The 9,694-nt window shown below is 39.1% G+C and overlaps 1 long non-coding RNA gene across 1 annotated transcript; it reads left to right on the top strand.

Moving 5' to 3' along the window:
* The first annotated feature begins 5,788 nt into the window (after positions 1-5,788).
* On the top strand, positions 5,789-7,723 carry LOC119352544. The gene is made up of 3 exons (XR_005170196.1): positions 5,789-5,975; positions 7,121-7,265; positions 7,577-7,723. It is a non-coding gene; the product is annotated as an uncharacterized LOC119352544 (long non-coding RNA).
* The last annotated feature ends 1,971 nt before the right edge of the window (positions 7,724-9,694 follow it).

Here is a 9,694-nt window from a genome sequence, read left to right on the forward strand (position 1 = left end):
TCTAGGTTCGAGCTTATCAGGTTAAAACTTTTTCACATAAGCATCGCAGCCCCAAGCTTTAAGAAACGACAACTTTGGTTTCTTGCCAAACTACAGTTCATAAGGCGTCGTCTCAACGGATTTTGATGGTGCCCAAAACGATAGTGGTAAATCGGTAAGAGACATCATAGATTGCACTATATCCAATAAAGTACTGTTATGACGTTCGGACACACCATTAAGCTGTGGTGTTCCACGTGGCATGAGTTTGTGAAACTATTCCACATTGTTTTAATTGAGGACCAAACTCGTAACTCAAATATTTGTCTCCTCGATCAAATTGCAGAAACTTTATTTTCTTGTTACGATGATTCTCCACTTCATTCTGAAATTCTTTGAACTTTTCAAATGTTTCAGACTTGTGCTTCATTAAGTAGACATACTCATATCTGCTCAATTCATCTTGTGAAGGTCAGAAAATAACGATACCCGCCACAAGCATCAACACTCATTGGACCGTATACATCAGTATGTATTATTTCCATCAAGTCAGTACCTCGTTCCATTGTTCCGGAGAACGGAGTTTTAGTCATCTTACCCAAAAGGCACGGTTCGCAAGCATCAAATGATTCATAACCAAGTGATTCCGAAAATCCATCTTTATGGAGTTTCTTCATGCGCTTTACACTGATATGACCCAAACGGCAGTGCCACAAATAAGTTGCACTATCATTATTAATTTTGCATCTTTTGGCATCAATATTATGAATATGTGTATCACTACGATCGAGATCCAACAAACTATTTTCATTGGGTGTATGACCATCGAAGGTTTTATTCATGTAAACAAAACAACAATTATTCTTTGACTTTAAATGAATAACCGTATCGCAATAAACATGATCAAATCATATTCATATTCAACGCAAATGCCAAATAACATTTATTTAGGTTTAACACTAATCCCAAAGTATAGGGAGTGTGCGATGATGATCATATCAGTCTTGGAACTACTTCCAACACACATCGTCACTTCACCCTCAACTAGTTCCTATTTATTCTGTAACTCACTACAAGGATTCCGGTCTATTGCAACAAAATTTATTGCTACAACTACGTTTTGATGCAATAAAACACAATATTATCACAAATTCTCTCGTTGTGGTAATAGGTAGCACATATTGCCATAACTTAGTTTGGTCACGATAAATAGTAACTTTGTTGCAATAGAGGCCTCATATTGCAACAAACTGTATCGGCGTTGCAATATGACAGCAGTATTGCGACAAACAGATTCTGTTGCGTGAGGGCAGTCATTTTGTTGCAATAGAGACTAGGTATTTCAACAGAATAACTATCTGTGGCAATATTCAGAAAGATATTGCAACACAGGCATGACGTTGCATTTTACAAAAATTGTTGCAAAAAAGTGGCTAGCTATTGCAACAAACTAAATCGGCGTTGCAATATGGTAGCGATTGCGACAAAAAAATTATGTTGCGCGAAGCAGTCATTTTATTGCAATAGAGACTAGGTATTTCAATAGGATAACCATTCGTGGTAATATTCGAAAAGATATTGCAACATCAGTGTAACGTTGCATTATTTACAAGTAAAATAGTGAAAAAATATATTATTCAAATTTATAGATATTCAGTTGTATTTTTTGCAAGCTCTAAGGAGTAATTAAATTATTTTTAAATTGCACCAATTTTAATTAATCAAGACTATGGAAAAACTTTATAAATGGATAGAACACACTTTCTTGATAGGAATAACTATTTAACTCATTACATTTGGATTTGAAATGGCCAAGAAATGTTCGCCTATGTAAAAAAAAATACTTGTTGACAAGTTCCAAAAAACATGTACGCAATTTCAAAATGTTTGTGAATTCAAAAAAGATTCAAGAATTTGTAAAAAAGTTCATGAATTTAGAAAATGTTCGCAACTTCAAAATTATGGTGAACTTTTTTCAATTTGCTGAACAAATTTTAAATTCGAAAAATGTTCACCCCAATTTGTAAAAATGTTTACCATTTCGAAAAAAAATCATGAATTTTAAAATATTTGCAATTTCAAAAAAAATGTACGTACTGAGTGCAGGGGGTTACACACCAGGCCGCTCGCACCAAATAGGAGATCGCCAAAAAAATGAACACGAACAAAAAACTAGAGCACACAGAAGACAACTGGGCCGTACCTTTAAAACAAAAAATACAGGCCCCTCCAACCCAAAAGAAAAGACTATGTATACCTAAATGGATTTCTGTTGCTAAAAAAAACCTAAATGTATTTCTTTTCTCAAAAAACTTAAATAGATTTCTTTTCACCGAAAAAAAACCCTAAATAGATGCCTAATAGAAAAGACTAATATATAAGAAGTGCATCTCCAGATATCTAGGACATACATGCTTTGTCTGGTGGTTAGCACGTGCTTTACCAGCGCACAGGTTTCAAGTTCGACACCCCCGCGTGCTGTTTTTTTTCTTTTATTTCTCATATTTCCCACTAAACCTAGGCAAACGTCGGGCCGGGCCGGATTTCGGGCCGGGCTTGTAAAAGCCCGACCTTGATTTCTCAAGCCCGAAATACTCCACATTTTTAAGCCCGAGCCCGGCCCGAAATCAAGCCCGAAGCCCGAAAGCCCGGCCCGAATGCTATTTTTTAGTACGCGCACGTGCAAGCCCGGCCCGAAATACGGAAAAATTGAAGCCCGAGCCCGGCCCGAACTATCTTTTGGGCTGAAAAACAAAGCCCAAGCCCGGCCCGAATGTCAAGCCCGGCCCGGGTTTTTTGGGCCGGGTCGTCGGGCCGGGCTGCCCATGCCCGGGTTTATTTCCCACTGACATATGGGCCCATTCGGACGAGCAGGACCGGGCTAACTGTCATACTCCAGAATACACTGTACATGGTTTGCATTGTTTGACAAAATTCCCAACAATGTTTAGAAAATGTTTATTCCCATTCTAAATATAAACGTGACATTTAACGGAATACTCACATATTTCCAAATAATGTATGTGAAATTTTCCAAAATGTTTATACAATGTAAAAAAATTGATAGTTTACAAATAATGTTTTTACAATGTAAAAGAAAAGTTTGCGTAGTTTGATAAAAATTCCAAATAATGATGGACTAATAATTATTTTGGAACTCGTCGACAAGTTTTTTTTTGCATAGGCGAACATTCCTTGAAATTGGGGAACAACTTTTGAAAATCAGAAACATTTTTTGTGAAGAATATTTTTTAAATTCACGAATTTTATTTTGAATCGGCGAACATTTTTATAAAATTGAAATATTTTAAAGAAATTCCGAAAAATTGTTTTGAATATTTTGAAAAACTATAATGGACATTTTTTGTGGACAAGAACTTTATTTTTCTATCATGATTTTTTTGGAAGCGATGAACGTTTTTTATAAAACTCATGAACATTTTATAAATTTACGAAACTTTTAAAAGACAAGTATATCTATATAATAGACAATGCATCCCCATATTAAACATATCACGGATTTGGCATGGTGGGAAGCGATGAATGTTTTTGAAAAAACTCATGAACATTTTTAAAATTTATGAATTTTTAAAAGACGGGATATCTATATAATAAACGATGCATCCCCATATTAAACATATCACGGATTCGGCCTGGTGGCTTCCTTGCCCAACGATGGGGCAGAAGCTTAAGCGTGCGAATCCCCACGTCGTGTTTTTTCCTTTTATTTGTCGGCACGCTTTTTTCTTTGTATTACTCGACCCACAAACGAATGGGCCTGTTAGCTATAGAAATACGAGATACTATGCAGCGTGTAGAGTCAGGACTGTTGTTTCAACCTCAGAGACCGTATTGAGCACGTATTTTTCCTGTGCCGGGACCGTATTGAAGCACTTTGCAACCACCAGGACCAAGTTGGACCTCGCCAGCCAACGACTACGAGAACGATAGATGCAATTATCTCGACTATAAATCAGAGAGAAAGATTTCTATTCTGGAGGATGCGGAACTTAATCAGGAGCAATAATCTACACTGCAAGAGAGTGAGAGTATCAAATAAAGGATTATTACTTCAAAGCAGGAAAGTGACCAGGTGGCAGCTCGCAAAATCAAAAGCCCCAACCCAATCAAATCACGAAGCACTACATAACATATGGACGACTCGAAGATACAGAAGAATCCTGTGTGATCGACACACAAAATACATGTCTAAACCAGCTTGGGTTGTCGCTTCCTGGCGCTGATGGACAGGGTCCACCACACGACCATAGCCCGGAGCGCTCTCAGCGCCCCAATTTGAGGGAGCTTAGAAACATAGAGGATTTGCACACAATTTTCTTGCTGGCCGGATGAGATTTAGTTTGTGTGTGAAATGCTAGGACTAAATTTAACTTCATTGCAAAGCAATATTTGTTCTCAAAGTTTGAATTTTGTCATGGCAACTAGGAAATAAACAAAGATATACAATTGTAGATCCATGATGTAACAACACGTTCCTAACACAAAAGATCTCATAACGAAATTGGTTTGGTTATTAATTTACACAGTTTAATCTCTATTTTGTTGGACCTACTCTACCGCGGAGGAACTCTCCATGGATTGTTCGGTAAGATGAAAGATGTTTAGATCACCCCATCTCAAGATCAAAATGTGAGATCAAGACAAACATAGATCGACCATCTCATCAACCCATCCCATCTGTACTTGTGTTTCAAGGCAAGAATATAACCTAGTAGTTTTAAAGTGAGGGTCACATCAGGTTTCTGTGTGCTATAGTTCAAAATTGGCCAAGGTTTTGCTACTTTCTGAAATGATTTTCTGAAATTGTAGTGCAAACCTGGTTGTACCTACAGCCGGGTCGTCCGGCGACAATGCTCTAGCACCAGTCGCAACCCCTACTTATGTGGGACGGCAAGCCCCATCCAGCGAGCCGCCCCTCTGACCTTGCACGCCGCTCCTTGTCGGCCATGGCTACCGTCGCCCTCTTCCTCCATCCTCGGTGTTGACCAAGCAGTTCCTATGTCCCTCTTCCCGACCTTCGTCCGCGAGCTCGAGCCTCTCCACCAGCCATGGATGCGAGCTTCCCACACGCCGCCTACCGCCGTACTTAGGAAGAAGACAGGCGTGAGACGATTTCATCGGGAATCTCCCGATCTAGTTCAGAAGGAAGATGACAGTCGTGAGACAATTTTGTCGGGACTTGAAAACACTCAATGACAACAACAATGCAAAATACGGTATCCTCTAAACATATGATGCCCTGGATTGGTTACGTTGAACTACTTATACGTACCATACATGTATACTAAATAACCGGGAAACAATGTATAAATAAGAAATATACAAATATCGACGGCGAGAAAGTTAGAAGGGAAGGCGCCGGATCGCGCCTCCATGATTCTCGGATTTGGTGGTCTTTTCAACAAGAAATAACTTTTGACAAACATATTTTAGTAACATTATTTTTAGGAGCATATATATCTCATATTGCTTTGAAATATTCCTTTTTCAATTTATTTTATTATTCTAAACATTCCATCCAAAAATAATTACTTTCCCACCACCTAATTTTGGTTTACTGTAGTTTGCGCCAATATTTTGTGTTCCCACCAAAAAAAATAGAGTTCTATTTATCCTTGCCTTCCTAACTACCCATGATTATACAATTCTAAACCAAATCACACGGCGTCTTCACGGGTGATTGGATCTGAGCTCTCGTCCTGGTTCTTCCGTCACGGCGTCAACACAACAAACCACACCGGAGTCCACTGCAAGACGAGGATTCGTCGTCCTCGATCTCGCCCTCTCCTCCGTGCCCGCCGACGCGGGCCGCGTCTCTGTATCCTCGGCCATGCTGCCAGCGGCAGCGATGCGGTCTGGCGTCGGCGCCGACGGAGTTCCCGTCTTCTTCCTTGCATCGCGAGCACAGTGCCGGCCTGCCTACGTCGGGGCTGCTCGCCACATGGCCGACCCGGAGGTGGAGACGCCGCGACCAGGTTCATCACTAAGCCGCATCCCTGAACCTCCATAGCGAGCGATGTAGATCGATCTTTTTTTTGTGTGTGTATTCCCTACTTTCCTGCTTCAATTGGAAGCCAATTTGGCTGCAACTTGTATAACCCTCCAAGTTCCTGGCACCTGGACCGGCATCTCTCTGTAGTTTTCGCTAGATTGCCTAGGCTGAATTGAAGTCCGCGTCATGTGGCTTCAGATAAAGTTCCATCTACTCCTAGATGTGTTTTCTGTTAATATGTATCTGTATGATCCTGTTCTCGTCTAAATGGATAATTTTAAATCGAAACAAAAGGTATTAATTATTGGCTCGGCGTCCATAGAAACAAGCTGTGTACCCTGGAGGTTAACTGAAGAATTGTTCACCCAAAACAATCGGACTCAAAGAAGCAGAGTAGAGATGTGAGAAACTTGAGAGAAAAGTGAGAAGTAATTGACCTAGTGTGGTACAATCAGGACCTTTGATAGTGCGATTGGATCATGGGGAGATAAATGAATCTGCTCCAGAAGAGAAATAGAACAGAGAGAATAGAGGAGGAGACGTGTGTGAGGGGCTCGATCCTGCACATTTATCATAGGAGGAAGTCCACCCGCCTTTTCCGATTTATGAAAGTTTAAGATGGTTTTGGACAAATCAAGCTTAAAGAATATATCTTGCAAGTTCGATAACTGTCAATACATCTTGATATTTTTGATTTTGGACTTGGGCTTTGTCGATTGGAAAAATAGCAATGTAGTCTTATGGACGTATGAGCCATCTCACTGTATGTGGAACTTTTCTCTTGCGCCCAACTACTTTATTTTATGCTCTGTCACTGTAATCTCCAATTTCGTTCCCAGGTATACCATTACTATGGTCACGGTCTTGCAAATGCTTCATGTGTAGCTTTTCAGCCTTGAAAATTAGATATTTTGATTGCTACATGCATATTGTTGAAATATTGGTGCGTTGAAAAGATATGGGTGGAATTAACAAACTGACTGGACATATCAAACAAATTCATGATGCATTGTCAGATCCTCTTGCTTTTGCTAATTTGAACAAGGTAGTATTTAAGATTTATTACTATCTTCTGTTTCATTGTTTTAGCTGAGTCTTATCATTAATACTATTGCACAAAATGTGCAGGATTAACCAAAGGAGGAACTTGAAGAATTGGAGGTAGCAGTGTATGTCTTGTAAATAAGCAAGCAATTCTCCCTGCTCCACAGAAAGCTATAGCTGAAGATGAAGAACTTGCTACACTACAAGCTGAAACTTTGCTATGACCAGGGTAATGTTTGATCTTTTGTTAGATCGATTTGTAAAGTTTATTGTATATTTGCTGATTTCACACGATTAATTCAATGGTGCACGTTGAATACATACACAAGTGAAGTTTCACATATGATTGTAATACTCACTCCGTCCCAAAATTCTTGTCTTAGATTTTTCTAAATACGGATGTATCAAGTCACGTTTTAGTATTAGATACATCCGACAAATCTAAGACAAGAATTTTGGGACGGAGGGAGTATTAGTCAAGACGTGCATTGCACATGCACATTTACTAGTACATTGCTAAAAGTGCACTTCTATTTGCAGGTGACTATGAAGAGGATTGAGAAAGAAAATAGTAGTACAAACTTGCAAAATACTCTTTTACAGAGATCTAGTCCTAATAAGACTCAAGGTGGAAGGCTAATTGTTATTTCTCCAAATGCGCTCATACAAGCTGCAACAAAGAATTCTCAAATGTTTAAAACAATGGTAAGTCACAACATTGCTTTCTCTTCATGTTTACCTGCATTTTATACTTACGTCATTGCCCTTCCTAATTAACTAGCTGCTTCTTCTCTTTCACCATGTGTTGTTGCTGCATCGAGTCACAACTTACACAAAACGAATATGTGCTAGCTAGGGACATGAACTTAACTGAAACTCTAGATTGAGTCACAACTTAAATCAATAGGTGAAGCTTTTAATACATGTACTTGTGTTTATGCTTTAGACATTTACACTTGTAAAACTCTGATCCCTCATTTACATGCTTGCTGACACAGTATTACTCCAGTTAGTCTAGCAATAGTTCTTTTTAACAATGGGTCTGGAAAAATTGTATGGCATATGTTATGTTGGACTCATTAAATAGAACTATTTTTTATTTCTTGATTGCAGGATCCAAAGAACTAGCTCGACTGGACTCTAGATCACGGATAGTTTAGTCTTGGCACTTAATTAGGATGGCTAAATTACATTTGAGTTTCATTTGATGGATATTTGCTATGAGAATTATGAATTTGTATGAATCTACATATTATAGGTATGGTTTCGAATATTATATTTGAATTCCTCTATTTTTTTTACGGTTGCAATAGGATATTACCACAACCCACTTTTGGTTGCCACATGTTAGCACCACGAAAACTTATATCGTCGCAATAGTTTCTCGCTACAAACAGTTCACCCGTTGTGATATCTATTTATCACCACCAAAACTAGTATGTTGCAATTTGCTGTTACGACAACTGGAATATTTGTTGACATAACTTAATGCCACAAGTGTAGCGGTTCCTTGCAAAATGCCTAATGCCACGAAAGCAAGGATTGTTGCCATAGTTTATTGCAACAGTTGACTATTGCCATGGAAGAGTATGCGCCACGAAACAAACATCGCTGGCATAGTGTGTTGCCACAAATGTCTATCGCCACGAGCTACTAGTCGCCATGATTTGTTACATGTTGCATTAAACCTATCTCCACAAAGCAAATTGTGGCATCAGGTGAGTGTTGCCACGGGAAAACATGTGGCAACTTCCCACATGATTGTTGCAATAGCACACTTTATTGCCAAAGTTGCTTTTTTGTGGCAATAACCTATTACCATGTGTCCAGTCGCAACGGCTGCCAACGAATGTTGTTTCGTTGCAATAGGTACTTATCGCCACAAATCAGCATGTATTGCGACGAACGATTTTGTTGCAATAGACCCGAATCCTTGTAGTGACTCCTGTTTCGAGTTACTAATCTTAGCAACCGAACAAGTATCAAATACTCAGGGGTTACTATAAACACTAGTAAGGTACACATCAATAACCTGTATATCAAATATACTCTTGTTCAGTTTGCCATCCTTCTTATCCACCAAATATTCAGCGTATTTCCATTTCCAGTGACCATTTCCTTTGCAGTGTAAGCACTCAGTTTTAGGCTTTGGTTCAGCTTTGGGCTTCTTCATGGGAGTGACAACTTGCTTATCATTCTTAGTTGAAGTTCCCTTTCCTTCCTTTTGCCCTTTTCTTGAAACTAGTGGTCTTGTCAATCATCAACACTTGATGCTCTTTTCTTGATTTCTACCTTTGTCGATTTCAGCATCACGAAGAGCTCGAGAATCGTTTTCGTCATCCCTTACATTATAGTTCATCACGAAGTTCCAGTAACTTGGTAATGGTGACTAGAGAACTCTGTCAATCACTATCTTATCTGGAAGATTAACTCCCACTTGATTCAAGCGATTGTAGTACTTAGACAATCTAAGCACTTGCTCACTAGTTGAGCGATTCTCCTTCATCTTTTAGCTATAAAACTTGTTGAAGACTTCATATCTCTCAACTCGGGTATTTGCTTCAAATATTAACTCCAACCCCTGGAACATCTCATATGGTCCATGACGTTCAAAACATCTTTGAAGTCCCGATTCTAAGCCGTTTAAGCATGGTGCAC

Source organism: Triticum dicoccoides, chromosome 2A (genome assembly GCF_002162155.2).
Source record: "Triticum dicoccoides isolate Atlit2015 ecotype Zavitan chromosome 2A, WEW_v2.0, whole genome shotgun sequence".
Lineage (NCBI taxonomy): Eukaryota > Viridiplantae > Streptophyta > Magnoliopsida > Poales > Poaceae > Triticum > Triticum dicoccoides.